Source organism: Cricetulus griseus, chromosome 3 (genome assembly GCF_003668045.3).
Source record: "Cricetulus griseus strain 17A/GY chromosome 3, alternate assembly CriGri-PICRH-1.0, whole genome shotgun sequence".
Classification (NCBI taxonomy): Eukaryota; Metazoa; Chordata; class Mammalia; order Rodentia; family Cricetidae; genus Cricetulus; species Cricetulus griseus.
Genome location: NC_048596.1, coordinates 200,231,870 through 200,251,334, shown reverse-complemented (window position 1 = coordinate 200,251,334; position 19,465 = coordinate 200,231,870). Strand labels below are relative to the sequence as shown.

The 19,465-nt window shown below is 39.9% G+C and overlaps 1 long non-coding RNA gene across 1 annotated transcript; it reads left to right on the top strand.

The window, feature by feature from the left end:
- The first annotated feature begins 4,939 nt into the window (after nucleotides 1-4,939).
- Nucleotides 4,940-7,723, top strand: LOC118237933. Its single transcript, XR_004769309.1, has 4 exons — nucleotides 4,940-5,054; nucleotides 5,385-5,459; nucleotides 5,802-5,928; nucleotides 7,101-7,723. It is a non-coding gene; the product is annotated as an uncharacterized LOC118237933 (long non-coding RNA).
- Nucleotides 7,724-19,465: the final 11,742 nt, after the last annotated feature.

Genomic DNA, 19,465 nt, shown 5'->3' with positions numbered 1-19,465 from the left:
GATACCACCAGAATTTAGGGACTCCACCCTAGTAAGACCTGAAAAGCCCATCACAGAGGAAGAAGAAGAGATGGACCTTAAAAGCTATCTTATGAAGATGATAGAGACTCTTAAAGAGGAAACAAGAAAAACCCTTAAAGAAATAGAAGAAAACAAAAAACAAAAAACACAAGAAATGGAGGAAAAAAAACAAACCAAAAAATTCAAGAAATAATCAAATCTCTTAAGGAATCTAAAGAAAGCCAAGAAAAAAACAACCAGACAAGTGAAGAAAACAATTCAAACAGTTCAAGGCTTGAAAGCTGAAATAGAAACAATAAAGAAAACACACAATGAGGGGATGTTGGAAATGGAAAAGCTGGGTAAACGATCAGGAACTACAGATGCAAGTATAACCAATAGAATACAAGAGGTGGAAGAGGGAATCCCAGGTGTTGAAGACTCACAGTCATTGACCAAAGAAAATCTCATGTCCAACAAATCTCTAACACAAAATATCCAGGAAATATGGGACACCATGAAAAGGCCAAACCTAAGAATAATAGGTATAGAAGAAGGTGAAGAAATACAGCTCAAAGCAACTGAAAATATATTCAACAAAATCATAGAAAAAAACTCCAACCTAAGGAAGGATATGGCTATGAAAGAACAAGAAGCTTACAGAATACCAAATAGACTGGACCACAAAAAGAAGTCCCCTTGCCACATAATAACCAAAACACCAAACTTACAGAATAAAGAAACAATATTAATAGCAGTAAAAGAAAAAGGCCAAGTAATATATAAGTGCAAACCTATCAGAATTACACCCAACTTCTCAATGGAAACTATGAAAGCCAGAAAGTCTGGGTAGATGTTCTACAAATGCTAAGGGAGCATGGACGCCAGCCCAGACTACTGTATCCAGCAAAGCTTTCTATCACTATAGATGGAGAAAACAAGATATTCCATGAAAAAACCAGATTTAAACAATACATATCCAAAAATCCAGCCGTACAGAAAGTACTGGAAGGAAAACTCCAACCCAACGAAGATAACTACAATCACAAAAAAATAGGAAATACATAATCCCACTTTACCAAACACCAAAAGAAAGAAGGAGGGAAATCCACACATAATAACACCACCAACAACAAATCCAAAACAAACAAAAATCAACAATCAATGGTCATTAATATCCCTCAATTTCAATGGTCTTAACTTGCCTATAAAAAGATACAGGCTAACAGAATGCATACAAAGTCAGAACCCATCCTGCTGCATACAAGAAACACATCTCAACGTCAAAGACAGACGTTTCCTCAGAGTAAAAGGTTAGGAAAAGATTTTCCAATAAAATGGACCCAAGAAACAAGCTGGTGTAGCAATCTTAATATCTAACAAATTAGACTTTAAACTAAAATCAATCAAAAGAGATGAAGAAGGGCATTTCATACTCATCACAGGAAAAGTTCATCAAGATGAAGTCTCAATTCTGAACATCTATGCCCTAAATACAAAGGCACCCACATACATAAAAGAAACATTAGTAAAACTCAAATCACACATAAAGCCTCACTTATTGTAGGAGACTTCAACACCCTGCTCTCACCACTAGACAGGACCACCAGACGGACACTTAATAAAGAAACAAAGGAGCTAACCGAAGTTATGACCCAATTGGGGTTAACAAATATCTATAGGATATTCCATCCAAACACAAAAGAATATACCTTCTTCTCAGCTCCACATAGAACCTTCTCTAAAATTGACCACATACTCAACAACATAGCAAACCTACATAGATACAAAAAAATGGAATAACCCCCTGCATTTTATCAGACTACCATGCTTTAAAGTTAGAATTCAACAACACAAATTGCAGAAACCCTACAAACTCATGGAAATTGAGTAATTCGTATTTGCACCATTCCTGGGTCAAGAAAAAAAAATAAAAAAAGAAACTAAAGTCTTCCTAGAATTTAATGAGAATGAAGACAAAACATACCCAAACTTTTGGGACACTTTGAAAGCAGTGCTAAGAGAAAAGTTCATAGCACTAAGTGCCCACATGAAGAAACTGGAGAATAGTCACACTAGAGAATTAACAGCACAACTGAAAGCTCTATAACAAAAAGAAGCAAATTTACCCCACAGGAGTAGATGCCAGGAAATAATCAAACTGAGGGCTGAAATCAATAAAGTAGAAACTAGGAAAACACTTCAGACTCAATGAAACAAAGAGTTGATTCTTTGAGAAAGTCAACAAGATAGACAAACCTCTATCCAAACTAACCAAAAGGCAGAGAGAGGGCATGCTAATTAACAAAATCAGAAATGAAAAGGGGGAACATAACAACGGACACTGAGGAAATCCAGAGAATCATCAGGTTTGAAAACCTATACTCCACAAAATTTGAAAATCTAAAGGAAATGGACAATTTTCTGGATAGATATCAATTACCAAAATTAAATCAAGAACAGATAAGCAATTTAAACAGACCTATAACCCCTAATGAAATAGAAGCAGTCATCAAAAGTCTCCCAACCAAAAAAAAAAAAAAAAAAAAAAAAAAAAGCCTAGGGCCAGATGGTTTCAGTGAAGAATTCTACCAGAAATTCAAAGAAGAGCTAATACCAGTACTCCTCAAATTGTTCCACAATAGCAGCAGAAGGGTCATTGCCAAGCTCTTTCTATGAGGCTACAATTACCTTGGTACCCAAGCCACACAAAGACACAACAAAAGAAGAGAATTACAGACCAATATCCCTCATGAACATTGACGCAAAAATATACAACAAAATACTGGCAAATCTGAACCAAAAAACACATCAGAGAAATCATCCACCATGATCAAGTTGGTTTTATCCCAGGGATGCAGGGATGGTATAACATACAAAAATCCACCAATGTAATCCACCATATAAACAAACTGAGAAAGAAAATTTACATGATCATCCCACTAGATGTTGAAAATTCAACATCCCTTCATGATAAAGGTCTTGGAGAGATCAGGCATAACAGGAACACCGAAACATAATAAAAGCAATACACAGCAAACCAACAGCCAACATCAAACTAAATGGAGAGAAAATCATTGTGATGCCTCTAAAATCAGGAACAAGACAAGGCTGTCCACTCTCTCCATACCTCTTCAATATTGTACTTGAAGTTCTAGCTAGAGCAATAAGACATCAAAAGGAGATCAAAGGGATACAAATTGGAAAGGAATAAGTCAAACTTTCACTATTTGCAGATGATATGATATATAGCCCTACTATATACAGATCAGAAAAATGGGAATCAGCCTACCTCAAGATCCAGCAATTCCTCTCTTGGGCATATACCCAAAGAATGCACATTCATACAATAAGGACATATGTTCAACTATGTTCATAGCAACATTATTTGTAATAGCCAGAACATGGAAGCAACCTAGATGCCCCTCAACTGAAGAATGGATAGAGAAAATGTGGTACATTTATACAGTGGAGTACTACTCAGCAGAAAAAAAAAAAACAATGGAATCTTGAAATTTGCAGGCAAATGGATGGAACTAGAAGAAACCATCTTGAGTGAGGTAACCTAGTCACAAAAGGATAAACATGATATGTACTCACTCATGTATGATTTTTAGACACAGAGCAAAGGATTACCAGTCTATAAGCCACACTGCCAGAGGAGCTAGGAAACAAAGAGGACCCCAAGAGAAGATTGCATAGTCCCTTGAAGAGGGGGAGGGGGAAAAGAACCCCTGAACAAAGTGGGAGCATAGGGCGTAGGTGGAGAGGAAGGAGGTGGGAAGAGAAGAAGGGGAGGGGGAGGAGAACAAGAAGACTGAGACAGGGGAGGAATAGAGGAGGTCAAGGAAGGAAATGCCTTGATAGAGGGAGACAGTACAGGTATGGAGAGAGGTCTGGCACAGGGGAAATGTTAGGGGATCCACAGGGATGACCCCAACTAAGAATCCAAGCCGTGGTGGTGAAAATGCCATTGGTTCCCTTCCCCTATAATGAGATTGGTGTCTACCTTGGTTACCATTCCTAGAGTCTTCATCCAGTAGCTGTTTGAAACAGAAACAGGCACCCACAGCTAAGCACTGAACCATACTACTGGGATTCAGTTGTGGAGAGGGAGGAGAGATGAGCAAAGGAGCCAAGATGGGGATTGAGAGACCTGCAGAAACAGTGAACCTGACCTAGTGAGAGCATGGAGACCCTAGTCATAAAACTTCAGAAATATCATTGGACCGAACTAAGCTCTCTGAATGTGGGTGCCAGCTAGGAGTCCAGGCAGTCTATGGGACCTCTAACAGTGGAGCCAGTCTTCAACCCTAGAGCACAAATGGACTTTGGGATCCCATTCCCTATGGAGGGATACTGTTGCAGCCCAGATACAGCAAGGAGGGCCTGGGCCCTCCCACAAACGATATGATAGACTTTGAAGGTCCCTAGTGGAGAGCCTCACTGTCCCTGGGAAGTAGTTGGGGATGGGTAGGGAGGTTGGTGAGGAACATGGGAGGATGGGAAGGCTAGGGAATGGGGAGATGGATATGTAAATATGAGTGGTAATAAAAAAATTAAATAAAAAGAGAAACTAGGAAAACATTACAAAGACTCAATGAAACAAAGAGTTGGTTCTTCAAGAAAATCAACAAGATAGAGACAAACCTCTATCCAAACTAACCAAAAGGCAGAGAGAGGGTATGCTAATTAACAAAATCAGAAATGAAAAAGGGGACATAATTAGTTTTACTGTTTGAGTTTATATGGTTTCAGTGCTGACTACAATTTCAATGAACGACAAATTAGGGAGCTTGTCCCTGATTGGTGCTAAGCCTTCCTGTCTCAGCAGTCATTAGTTTTCTATAGTTCCTTATCTAGGAGCATGGTCTTCTGAGATTCACCCACCCCTTCTTTTTAGCATGTCTTTTGTTACTGCCTTTGTTTAGATCTTGTTTATATAGAGATTTCTATGAGACATTTTTTTCCCACAGAAGTGTCCCAAACTTACAGTCTCCACCTGCAGCTTCTGTGATGTCCCCTGTGTCATAGATGCTGGAGTTGTGATGCAGGTGAGTCCACTGGGACTAGGGTCCATACATTCTGTTGATTTTTGCTCTGGGTCTACTTGTAGATTATGGTGATTATCTCTGTTTGCTATAAAGAAACTCTTCTTTGATAAGGGGTCTGTTGATCATATTTGTTTTCTTAAAAGATCAGCTCTTTGATTCACTGCATTCATTGATTCTTTGTAGTGTTTTCTTTGTTTCTAGTTCACTCATCTCTGCTTTAACTTTTATTATTTGTTGCCATACACTGCTTGGGGGTTTGGTTCTTGTTTTCCCAAATTCTTGAGTTGCATCATTAATTCGTTTATTCTTCTTTGTGATTTTTTAATGTAGACACTTAAGACTATAAACTGCCCTCTTAGAACTGTCACAGAGGTTATGTTGTGTTGTGTTTCCATTTTCATTCAGGTAAGGATTATTTTTCTTTTTTGATTTCCTCTCTGACCCATTCAATAATGAGTTATTAATCTCTGTGAGTTTATATGTGTACTGCAGTTTTATTTGCTGTCAACTAAGTTTTTATTATACAGTGGTCAGATAGGATGCGTGGCATTATTTCAATTTTCTATATTTCTTAAGGGTTTCTCTCTGTCCCAGCATTTGTTCTACTTTAGGGGAGCATCTCTGTGCTTCTGAGAAGAATGTATGTTCTTTGGTGTTTAGGCAGAATATTATTTTAATTATCTGTTAGATCCATTTGATGATGATGGCATTTTTATTCTGAGGTTTCTTTGTTTATTTTTTGGCCAGATGACCTATCTATTTGAAAAATTGGGGTTTTGAAATCACTTACTATCTTTGCGTTTGTTTTCATCTGTGGCGTAATTCTACCAAAAACATGCTTATGAAGTTGGCACCAGATTTTGGTGCCTATTTGGTAAGTATTGTAATATTTTCTTGATTAACTGATATTTTGGTCAGCATGAAGTGCCTTTCCTTGTCTCTTCTGGTTCATTTAGTTTGAAGTCTATTTTGTCATGTATTAAGATGGCAAATATCCATTTGCTTCCCGACACTATGTCATCACATCCTGATATTCTGTCTTTTGTTTGCTTCATTATATTGGTAAGGCTTTACTCTGAGCTTTCTAACTGGATACTGAATTTTTCAATTTTCATCTTTATTTTAGCCATTGATCTTGAGCTAGGCCACTAGGCATAGAGATGGCCCCAATGGGAAATGGTGGGGTGATAGGAAGGGGAAGAAGTGATTTACCCAGCAAATATGGCTCACAAACATGGTTCACAACCTTGGTTCAAGAATAGGCTTATGGGGCTGGAGAGATGGCTCAGAGGTTAAGAGCACCGACTGCTCTTCCAGAGGTCCTGATTCAATTCCCAGCAACCACATGGTGGCTCACAACCATCCGTTATAAGATCTGGTGTCCTCTTCTGGTGTGCAGATATACATGGAAGCAGAATGTTGTATACATAATAAATAAATAAAATCTTTAAAAAACAAAGAATAGGCTTATGGGTTTGCAGAGAAAGTGAAAAACCAACTTCCCCAACAAAGGTAACAGCAAAACATGGAGGCCATGCCTCCTGCTGGTCTAAAGCAAAGCATGTGGATTTGGTGATAAAAGTAAGAAGGAATGGGATGGGAAACAGAAGACTTTTCCAACAAAGGTGACTCACAAACAAAGAGGGTTTCAGCTTGGATCTGGAACAGCGCTGTGGGTTCCCAGATGGCTGTGGTTTGGAGGAAAGGGGAAAAAAGAGACACTCAGAAAAAGTGACTCACAACCCTAAAATAATTGTATTTTTGTATTCAAACTCTCCATTTAGGAAAATACACTCATATCATGCTACTGTGATATTTACTTACATGACAATTACTTCTTGCTCTCCTGTATGGTAGTGGTGGAGTCTCTAAATGTATAATTAGAAATTATTATCTTTATCTGTGAGGGACTGAACCCAGATTTCATGGTTTAGAGGAAGGTGCTCTGTGCATCTGCTGCTCCTCTAGTCCTATTTTTCCTTTATTTTTGTATATCACCAAAGATAAGGCAAATATTCCCCATTTTATAAATGTTTCTTTCCTTAGATATCTGATTCATCAGAAGGCTGGACAGAAATAGTAGCATGTTTTACAACACAGCTGTACCTGGAGCTTCCTGTGTTGCCAAACGGACTCTTGAGCACCGAAAGGAATTCTCTAGAGGTCATACTTTTGAAAACTGTCATCAAGACTTAAACATGATTTTTGCCAAGTGCAATAACACTAGAATGTTAATATTACAGGTGAAGCACAAATAACCCTCTTCTTTGGAGGAAAAAGGTAAAACCAGTCTAGCCATGCCTGATTTACATTCTGTTTTTGCTGTGTGTGATTGATACCTGTGATGTTACACATTAAACATGAAGTCACCCATACACCAAGAGAATACTTAACTATCGATCCACAGACCTAGCTTATCTTTTAGCCTATTGTGCAAGACAGGTGCTCTGCCACTTGGGCACATTCCCAGTCAATATTTTCTATGGGAAGGCACTTTCTCAAGGGGAATGCCAATAGGATCTCAGCCTGTGTTGTCTTTCATGTTTTATATAAAATAAAAAATTATTTTTCTATCCTAACAGAAAGAACTTTAGTGAATTATCAAGTGATATACATGTGCATAGCTACATATGAATTTACAATTTCATAAAAACCTATCCTCCATAGCATCTTTGTCTCTCCTTGCCTTCCCAGTGCATCTTTTAAACTTCTGTGTATGAACAACGTGTTGAGTATAAATGTTCCTAAGAGCTGATCTTAGCCATGGCCATTTCCAAGGGTGACAACAATAGCAATGGAGTGTCTTCTACATTGTGGTATCATAGGTAAGAATGAGAATTACTGTTGACCTAAAAGAGCTCATGACTGCCTACCCCAAGAGGAGATCAGGGAGGGTGAGCATCATTGACTTTGCCTTAGTGATCGTTCCTGATTCTTTGCAAGTATTTGTGAGAAACATTGTCCTGAACAGTTTCCATCATTTGAGGGGAGATTGAAAGGTACAATGCTCGTTGCCTCAAGTTCTCTGACAGGTTCTTTCATCCTTACTGGAACAAATTCAGTTTGTACCTGGAGAAGCATTGTTGTGTCACAAGGAAATACTTCTTTTGTCTTCAGGTTGATTCTAGACCATTATTCCAGACAAACTACTCTCTTTGCTGGTTAGTTATGATGGGTACTGATTCTGTCAATAACAGTATTTTCCATCAGTCTGGCAATTCATCAGGATTATGGTCACTGTATATGGTCACTTAATTCTAGGAATAAAATGCTGAAAATTCCTTCCATTCTTTTGCTCAGTAAATTCAAGGGAGGTGAAGATTTCTTGATGAAATAATTATTTGTCAACCTCATAGGTATTATTTATCCTAGAAGCTTCTTTGGGTATACACATTATATTTTATACACTAATATATTCTACTGAGATGTGTTTTTACTAATTCTTCAATCACAGGAAATTGGCCTGAAGACATCTAATCCATATCTATCTATTTTAATAAACGTTAACTTATAATTTGAACTAGGGAAAAGAAGATAGAGTTTATTGAATAGATTACATAAAATTCACTTAATATATGTTTTAATAATCATACAATTTAATCATTTATATCATTGTATCTAAGAACCTTACTATTTTAACAATTGCCATCCAAACAATTTGATTAATTTCATGATCCCATAGTGAATAAGTACATAGCTCATGATTTTAGTATCAACCTGTGCTTTCTCTTGCTCCTCTAACTAGGATGGTCCCATGTAAAAACCCCATTTTTCTTACATGTCATCACTGGCTTAGAGCTTTCCTGAAAAACCTAACTATAGCACAATAGTTTGTCTTAACTTTTTGGCAGTTGCTATTAGTCAATACAATGGTACATTGTACTGATTTCAAAGATCAGGAAAAACCTCATTTAACTGTGAGAATACTGTCATAGGTTTGAAATGAACAGGAGGAGAGAAGTCTTATAATTATTTTATGAGAATTATACTGCATGTACACACACCACATGCCATATTTGTCATGTTTGGCATCCATTTACAGGGCATTGTTAGTTTATTCTCAGTTTTGTTTTCTCTTGAACCTTCCCAAGTAAAGGAAGGTTTTCCTTTTTACCAGGCTTCTTAAAATTTTAATATACATTTTACTTTTCTTCAAGTTTCTTTGAATGCAGGGTAGAAATTTTGTGAGCTGAGTATTGCCTCTTGTTTCCAAGGAATCTTTAAAACTTATAAAAATATCCTGAGCACAGCAAACTAGATTCAACATCCTAGGCAAATGCTTGTTCTGATGGAACACCCAAAGCTAGAAAGCAGTATTCTGTGAAGGTGAAATTTAAGCAGTATCTATCAACAAATCCAGCTCTACAGAAGGAGCTAGAAGGACAATAGTAATCTGAAGAGGTTATCTCATCCCCCACCTCATACACATGAAATGGAATGAATAACCCTAGACTTGCAAATAAAAAGAGGATGTGAAAAACCCCCATCATAACAATGAAATAACAGTAACAGTAAATGCTGTTCATTGATATTTCTCAATATTAATGACAACAGTTCTTCAATAAAAAGACAGAGACCAGCAGATTGGATTAGAATTCAGGATATGTAAACTCAGGTAAAAGGATCAGAAAAGATATTGTAAGCAAATGAACCCAAGAAGCAATCAGGTGTAAGCATCTTACTATCTGAGAAAGCAGGCTTCAAGTAAAATTGATCAGAGAAGAACGGGGAAGGACACTGCATACTCTTTAAAGGAAAAAAAAACTACTATGAGGATATTGCAATTCTAAACATTTATGCATCAAACACAAAGGCACCCAGGTTCATAAAAGAAACATAATTACAGCTAAAATTGCATAATTACTCCCACACAACTAGTATTTTTATGGGATTCCTGAATGTGAGAGTCAGTGGGTCTCTGTTCTTGTGATTTCTCCTTGGCTCTTTCCTTGTTTGTTTGTCCAACTCCAATGTCTTAGGGTTTTTTATCTTATTACATTTTTTTGATTCTATTATTATCTGTTAAAAAACTTGTTTGATGAGAGTCAGAAAAGAAGTAGATCCTCAGGGAGAGGGAAGTAGGGAGGAACTAGAAAGATTGGGGAGTATAATCATTATATAGTATTAAAACAATAAAATTATTTTGTGAGAAAAAATCTATTGTCGATAAAATAAAAAATATGTACAATACCCAACGCAAAATGTAAAAGAAATGGATGAATCTACTGATATGTACACCTATCAAAGCTCAATCAAGATCAGATAAGCATTTTAAACAGATCCATAACAGCTGGTGAAGTAAAGCAGTAATTTTTAAGTCTCCCAGGGTAAAAAAGACCAGGACCAGATGGATTCTGTCTAGAACTGTACTATACCTTCAAAGAAGAGTGAATGCCAATACTCCTCTGGTTGTTCTTAAAATAGAAACAGAAGCAACATTGCCTAATAATTTTAAAAGGCCATAACTACCCTCATATATACACCACAAAAAGTCCAACCAAAAATGAGAATTACAGACTAATTTCCCTTATGAACATAGATACAAACATTCTCAACAAAACATTTGCAAATCAAATTCAAGATCATGGGCTGGATAGATGGTTCAGAGGTTAAGAGCACTGACTGTTCTTCCAGAGGTCCTGAGTTCAGTTCCCAGCAACCACATGGCGGCTCACCATGTGAGATCTGGTACTCTCTGCTGGCGTGCAGGCAGAAGACTGTATACATAATAAATAAATAAAATCTAAAAAAAAACAAATTCAAGATCATATCAAAAAAAGTTATCCACCATGATCAAGTAGGCTTCATCCCAGAGATGGTTCAACACACACAAACTGATAAATGTAATCCACCATAAAAAATAAACTAGAAGGCACACTACATGATTATCTAATTAGATGCTGAAAAGGTCCTTGACAAAAAAATCCAACAACTCATGATACAAAACCTTGGAGAAACTAGGAATACCAAGGGGCAAATGTCAACATAATAGATGGTATTCACAAGTCTATAGTCAATATCAACTTAAATGGAAAGGATAGGTATCTATTTCTTTAGACGAGGGAACTTTTCTTCTACAATTTTTTTTTACAAAGATGTGTTCTATGCCTTTGATCTGGGTTTCTTCTCCTTCCTCTCTATGTTACTCATGGGCTTAGACTTTTCATACTGTCTCTGTGCCTGGATAATGTTTCCTTTTTCTTTGATGGAGTCATTGACACCTTCTTCCTTGACTTGTAGACTGGAAAATTGTCTCTTTCATGTTTTGTGATCTGTTGATGAGGCTTACCTATGAAATTTTTGTTTAACATCTACTATTTTCATTTCCAATTTTATTTCACTTTGTGTTCTATTTGACAATTCTAATTTTATTACTTTCTATTTCTGAAAGGTTTTCATTATTAAACTAAACTGCTGTTTTCATGGTCTCCATGAAGTCATTTATGCATATCCTCTTTAAGAGTATTTTCTCGTGTTGGTGGTGCACGCCTCCAGCACTCGGGAGGCAGAGGCAGGCGGATCTCTGAGTTCGAGGCCAGCCTGGTCTCCAGAGCGAGTGCCAGGATAGGTTCCAAAGCTACACAGAGAAACCCTGTCTCGAAAAAAAAAAAAAAGAGTATTGCTGAATGTCCACTCTCTCTGTATCTATCCTATATAATGCATGAAGTCTTAGCTACAGCATTTATACAGTTGAACCAGATCAAAGGAATACAAATAAGAGAGGAAGCAGTCAAGATCTCCTTATCTGCAAGTGATATGGTTTTATATACAAAATCCCCAAAGACTCTACCAGAAAAATTCTACAACGGAGAAACACTTTCAGCACAGGAAAAGATATAAAAGTAACACAAAAACCAGTAGCCATTCTTCATACAAATGACAAAAACACTCAAACGATAATCAGGAAAACAGTACCTTTCACAATAGATTTCAAAACAAAACATCTTGGCATAATTCTAGCCGAGCAAATGAAATACTTGCGTAATAAAAATGTTAAGGCCTTGAAGAAAGAAAGTGGTGAAGGCACCACACAATGGAAATATCTCCCATGCTAGTTGACCACTAGGATTAATATTGTGAAAATGGACATCCTATCAAAAGTCACTTGCAGATTTAATGCCTCCCTTATGGTTTCAGGACATAGAAAGAGAGAGGCAGAATGTTTGACAGAATGCCTCCTAAAGACTTCCAGCCAAAATCCTACCTCTTTTGGTAGGCCCCATGCCCAGCAGTAGATGACAACATAAAACAACTCAAGTGAATCTTTGAAGGCTCATTGTCTCATAATGTTGTGTCATGGTTAATTTAGTTATTTAATTCAACTTAATTATTAATCTTTACTTATTAGTTCTCTATTTTTACCCAGATTCTTTGTATAATATTAAGGCTTCCTATTTTGTGTTTTAAAGGGATTCCTAAGTGTGTGAATGAGAGGGTCTCTTTATCCATATCTGTCTTTTGCCTTTTCTTGAGCTCTTTTCCTTCTGTTTGCTTGTTTTGTCCCATTCTGGTGTGTTAGCTTTTATTTTTATCTTAAAATATGTATTTTATTGTACTTATCCCTTAGAACCCTGTTTTTTCTCTAATGAGAGATAGAAAGGGGGTGGATCCAGATAGGAGCAGGAAGTGGGGAGGAATTGGAAGTAGTAGTGGAAGGGGAAACCACAATAAATAGTTAAATATTTAATTAGAGATTCTTTTAAAAGAATGTATAAAAATGTGGAAGGCAAGGGAGACAGTATGGAGACCCTAAAAATAATGGAAGAAGAGTTGTGTTGGTGTCTCTGTCTCTCAAATGATACAGCAATCTCTTCGGCTATACATCAGAAATAATAGAAACTGGGGTTTCTGAAAGGGGCATCTACATGCCAGTTACCTGTAACTTAAGAGCCCAGTTATTAGGTTCTCTAGGCTGGCGGGTTATAGAGGACCACCAGCACAGCTCCGTCCCAGGTCCCTAGACACATAAGCCCTCCTGGCACCTCTGGTGCAGAGCTGTTGGTCAACATTAAGCTCTCTCAGCAGAATCGTCTCAACAGTCCAGGTAGCTGTATAAATGCCTTTTGTCTGAAGGTGCATACTGTGGCCCTGAAGAGAAGAAAGAAGCACAGCACCAGCAAGACTGAGTGGGAAACAAAGATCCACATGCTGGTCAAGGGATCTCTTCCCTGGACCTGGAAGAGAGGCCACTGGCCCACCTGGAGCCTGATGGACTCTATCATATGCAAATATAGGTGGAGTATGGAAGAGAGGGCAAGGGAGAGGGAGAGGGGAGGAAGAGGAAAAGAGAGGTAGGTAGGGAGGGAGGGAGGGAGGGAGGGAGGGAGGGAGAGAGAGAGAGAGAGAGAGAGAGAGAGAGAGAGAGAGAGAGAGAGAGAGAGAGAGAACATCTGTTTCGTGTCCTGTGGAGAGAAGCAGATCCAAAGAGGTGAAGGCAGTGAGGAGTGGGCTGAGGTGTGTGGCCAACTTGCCACCAGGGCCCATGGGCCTGAGCTGTGGCCAAGGGCCATGTCTGCATCTGTGGCCTGGCTGCAGCTATGGTCTTGGTGATGTCCTGTTACCACTGAAAGCAGAGAGTATAGGGCTGCACAGAGTTGTATTTGCCACTCACTGGCTGCAACACCATGGAGAACTGGTCCTACCCCTCACTGGCTGCAGCCTTGGAGAGGGCCAGCAGGTCCTGCACCTCACCTGGGCAGCATGACAGATCTGGTTCTAGTGATATAGGTGTGGGTAAGTCCACCACCAACAACAACCCTGCCCCAGGATATGAGAGGAAGAGAATCAGCCCCACCACTTACTGCTTACCACATAGGGTGACCTATCCAGGCCAGTACTAGACAGCTCACCCTGGTATTAAAATGAAGGAGAGCAGGTAGGCTGACCAATCCAGCAACCACCCAGACCCAGAGACGGAGCTATGAGTTGGCCCATCCCATCATCCACCCAGTCTATGATCTGCTATAGCCCATGCAGACCCAGAGTTACAGGATCTTCATGACACAGGACCACATCAGTATATCCAAGAGAATCCCCAGTGAGGACCCAGTATAAATGATGTAGCAAAAACCAGAGACCTCAAACCAGACCGATGACTCAATGTCAAACCGATCTTTTCCTTCTGAGTATGAAGCCTGCTGTGTTCAAGACATCAGCTTCTGCCTTCCAGGGATATAGAAGGACACTGACACTCAAGAGAGACATCAAGTTTGTTGTTTAAAGGCAGGAACATTTAGGGGTTTGTTCTTAGAACAGTTTCACCTAGCCTATTCCAACATACTGAAAATCCACTTGTTGTAATAGTTAACTTGATCAATTTTTGCCTTCTAAATGTAGTTATCTACATTCATAACAGCTTTCTTGAGACTTCCTGTTCCTAGGTTATTACATAGTGATGAAGACACAGCAACAAATGACGATTGACATCTAGGGGATCTTTTCTTTTTTTGTGAGTTTGTTTGTGCTGTTTGTTTCCTCCAAGACAAGGTTTCTCTGTGTGACAGTCCTGGCTGTCCTAGAACTCACTTTGTAGACCAGGCTGGCCTTGAACTCACTGAGATCCTCCTGCCTCTGTCTCCTGAGTGCTGGGATTAAAGGAGTGAGCCACCACAGCCCAGCTTTTTGTTTGTTTTGTTTGTGGGTTTTTGTTGTTGCTGTTTTTGGTTTTGGGTTTTTGGTTTTTGTTGTTGGTGCTGTGTTTTGTTTTTCTGTGTTGGGTACTAGAAATGAATTGAGGTTCAGTTGAGACACTTCCAAACCCAGGATTTACTGTCTCTAGCTCGTGTTTTACAGGAGAAATTTAGTTTCAATGACCTTCATGAGTGGTTTTAAGAAAGAAAAGGGGAGGGTGAAACAATATACAGATAGAATCAAGCATGGAGCCTGTTGTACCTGGCATTAACCTTCTCATTACAAGTGTATGGATTTTAGAATTTTCATTTTTTTAAACCTCAGCAGTGATTTTACATTTCCTCCACCTACTTCTTGCTGGTCAGGGAAACAGATTATGGAACACTGGGTGAGTCCTTTGCTTTACCCTAGGGGATCATAGGAAGAGTGGGTGGGCTCAAGATGAAAGGGATGAGTTTGTTTTGCTGTCCATCACTTCTTGCCTTCACAGTTCCAATCCCTGAGCTTTTATCATTTCCACTAACCACCAACACTCAGATTTCACTTACTCAGAATAACCCTGAGGTCTTAAGAAAGTCAACTTGATACCTGAATTTCCAGAAAATTTAGGGTGGTTTCCTTCCATTGGAAGAAACCAGCTTGATTAGGGATCCTTCTCCAAGCCAGTTCTCTGGTCCATCCTTTAGCTCCATCAATGGACTGGTTTTCTTCTGTAATGGGGTGAAAATAAACATTTTCCCTCTCAAAATAACAATATTGAGAACACCTGGTTTGTAGCTTTCTTAAAGTTTGTTCTGAAAGTTCAAACATCTGTCATTAATGAGTGATTGACAAAATGTTCCATGTTGAATTGCAAGGCAGCTGACCCTGTCATTAAATATCTTTTTTTGAGAGACAGATAGAAAAGCAGTTAATTGTCTCTTGTTGAAGAGACTGCTCCAGATCAACAAAGGGCCCTGGCCCTGCCCATGCCATGCTGTGCCTACAGGAGACACAGGCGTTGTGTGTCATCTTCAAGGTAGCAGGGCCCAAGGACATGGGCCTGAGAGCCTGTATCTGGATCATTAATGAGGGTTCCTGGATGCAGCCAGGTTGGGTGATTAGGCGGAGGAGAGGAGGAAGATGAAGTGAGGGTGTCAGGCAGGTTATGCCCAGGGCTTTCCCACTCTGCCTCCTCCCCCAATCTCCCTCTTGCCATGGCATTCACTGTGGAGGGAAAGTCACTGAATACCTAATGGCTCTGCAAACTCTATCACCTCAACCTGTGCAACTGCAGTCTGTGCCTCTTTTCTCCCCAGGCAGCCATCTGTTAGAGGATAAGCTTGGTGACTGTAATGAGCACAGTAAAGAATCTAAAATAGTAACTCCCCACCATGGGTGAGAAGGGGAAACCACGGGTTTAACAATAGGGACTGAAGCAGCCTAGAGGATAGCATAGACCTTGATATGTTAACAGGCACCCCAGGTGTGTGTAATGAAGAGTCAAAGCCCTTTTTACCAGAAACAAGGTGAACGGTTCTTTTTAGCAAGTAGGAAATATTTTCTCTAGTCCCTGGGGAAATGTTGGCTTTTGTCTGAAAGTCAGACCTAGAAAAGTAATTTCTTGGGATCAGACAGTGATCAGGGGAAAGGTCCACCCCTAAACCTGAGGCTGACCTGTCCCTATTTCCACCCCCACCCCAGAGGTCATTGTGCTGCCTGGATGAGATGAGGAAGCAGGTGATGGGAGAATAGGCCAACCCTCAAACTATTTCAGGAAACACCCCCACCCATTCTCCTACTGCCCCTAATCTAGTTCTCCTGAGAATTACAAAATAAACCATGAACACAATAAAAACCACAACCCCCAAACTTAGACTTCTCCAATCCAGCATCAGTCTGAATTCCAAGAATTTCTCACAAGGAAAATCTTCAAACAAAATCCCCCAACCTCCTAAGCAGATACCAGTAGCACCCTGCTCACCTTGTATCTGAGCCCTGAGTCAAACACAGCTGGATGTTTGCAGGAGTGGGGGTGTTCATAAAGAGCTCTTGCTGTGGCTCTTGGACCTTCCTAGCAAGAAAAGTGCTCTCCCCCTAGAAGTCACTGCCAGTTGCACTGAATCGCACAGTGACCCTGCTTCCCTCAATGACTTCAGAGGCATTTAATCAGACTTCAAGACCAAGAACATCTACTTTCTCCGACAGCACCCTCACTGTGCATAACAACTTGCCCAAGACAGAATGCAAAGCAACTGCTCTCAGCAACCCCCACACTGCTGGTGTGCATCTACATCCCTGGGAACAGTGCAAACATCTGTATTGCAACTTGCTAAGTTGACTGACTCACTTGCTAAGACTGTACAAGAACTCTTTCTATGGCACTGTCACTCAAAGCAAAGGCGTCTTAAATATCCCAATGCTTTGAGAAAATCCATATTAATTTGTGGGAAACAAACTCTAGGGAGTGACTAGGACAAAAGTACCAGACTATGCCCTTAAGCTTTCCCGGGTATTAGAAGGACGTTCAAGGTAGAAGGGAACCAATTACCTCAGCTCATCTGGTTTTTCCTCGGGGGACAAGGGATGGGAAGAGCAAAGACCAGGGATTCTCAGTGTGGCTTCATGAGTAAGTCCAACAGGGTCACTGAAGTGCTGAAATGACCTCACATTCTGGTGAGCATGTGCTTTCTGGGCTGGGCGTGAGAGCTTTATCAATTTCTTACGGCTTCTACAACCCAACATGGATTCCAATAGTGGAGGAAACTATCTGAAGATCCCTCTATGTTCAGATTGTTTGGGCTTCTGTGACTCAACATGACTGATTTTATTCTGATGTCATGGCAAATACCATAACCAAAAGAAAACTTAGGGGAAGAAATATTGTGTTTTATTCTACAGTTCCAGATTACAGTCCCTGTGCTGACTGTCAAGGTAGGAATTCTCACACAGGGCCTAGGAAGCACAGCGGGAACCATGGAGGAATGGTGCATGCTGACCCTCTTGCCAGACTCATGTTCAGCTAGTATCCTCAAACAGCCCATGTCACCAGCAAGAAGGGAGATATGCATGGTTAGTATAACAAGTTCTATTTTCTTATGCTTATGGTCATCACACAAAGTTCACACTCTACATTCCTAACTATGGTTCTAAGCCTGTCTCTCCAGGGTTGCTCACATGTGTAACATATCTTAGCAGAAGGTGAGGTCCAGTCTCTAACAGAAGTCTCTGGCTTGAGGGATAGCATCCTGGGAGAGATGCTCTAGACATGGGGAAATTCAAGGTGACATCTCTCCAGATGTGCAGAGCAGAGCATTTCTTTTGGTCTTTGCTTACAGACTGTCCGGTGGGTGTCATGGGGTCTACTTGTCTTGAGTGAATGAGTGAGTGATTGAGTGAGTGAGTGAGCGAGCAAGTGATGTCACTGGGTTATCAGGTGCAGTCATGGGTGTAGTGGGGCTCCTGACTAATCTGTTTTTACATGTCTTAAAGTCATTTTTTTACTATGTTCATTACAGGAAGGATTCCTGGCAGCCTATTCAGGGTCAGACCCCTAATGCTGATTAAAAAGTGGAATTGTCCTTCAGGTGACAGAAGTATCTTCAGGTAGGGATGAGCTCCCTAAGTACAGCACAGTCAGCCCTTAAAACATGTACATACAAATAACAACAATGGACTCAGCAGGGTGTATTCATATATTTCAGGATACTTATTCATACATACTTAATATGGAAGAAATTGGAAGGGGAGTATGTGGAAAGGAATGGAGGAGGACGAAAAGGGGGAATTGATGCAATATATTTTAATTAAGAATGTATAGGAAATTTTTTATTTAAAAGAGTGGTAAAAGAGATGGCTCAGCAGTTATTAGCACCGGGTGTTGTTACAGAGGATCTAGGTTCAATTCCCAGAACCCACATGGTAACTAATCATTTGCTTTAATTCCAGTCCCAGGCATCCCCTGCCTTCTTCTGCCCTCGGTAGGTATTGTACAAACACCATGCAACTAAAATTAAAAAAAAATAGAAAAAGGAAAGAATGTAATTTTCTGCAGTGATGTCACAGAGATGAGACAGACAGCAGCCAGGGATAGTTAAAATGAATTTCTTCTGGTTTTGCATAGAAGCAACTGTAGCTTTCCTCCAAGCCAGCCTGCTCAGAGGCAAAAGCAACTTTGTTCTGAGGTTAATAGAGTTCATCATAACCACTTATCTCAGAGCAGAGTGTATAGTGCTGTTAGGTGACTTTTCATTGATGTTTTCTGTATTTGTGTGTGTTGTGTCCAAATTCTGAACCCCAAAGTCAACAAGAGATCCATTTCAATACAAAAGCTAAGAGCCATTTATTATTTAACGAGCTAACTGTATTAACTTGGTTCATCCAGCTGTCTGACACAGTGGATGGGGCGAAAAGTTCCCAGAGGGACCAAGAATCGGGGAATTTATTGGGGTGAGCAAGGGGTCTGCAACAGTCTCAGGATTGGTACACTTCAGGCTTGCATGACTTGTCCTGTGTTGGTCAACTGGTTGCTATGGCCTATAGGCCCTCCCAGGGCGGTTGCTATGCTCTTTTCACCACTATTACCATACAGCATATCCAGAGCTCACCAGATAACTTCTGATTGGTCCCTTGCCACATGGAGGTGTCTGACCTCCTAGTGACTGGGGCAGGTCCCCCAAGGTCAGAAGGCTGGAAACTCAGCAACGTGTGCTGAGTGAGAGACTTACATCTTGCTGGGTCTTTTCTGCAGCCTGTTATGGCTACTAAAGAAAGGGGCTATGGCCCCTATACAGGAGACAGCC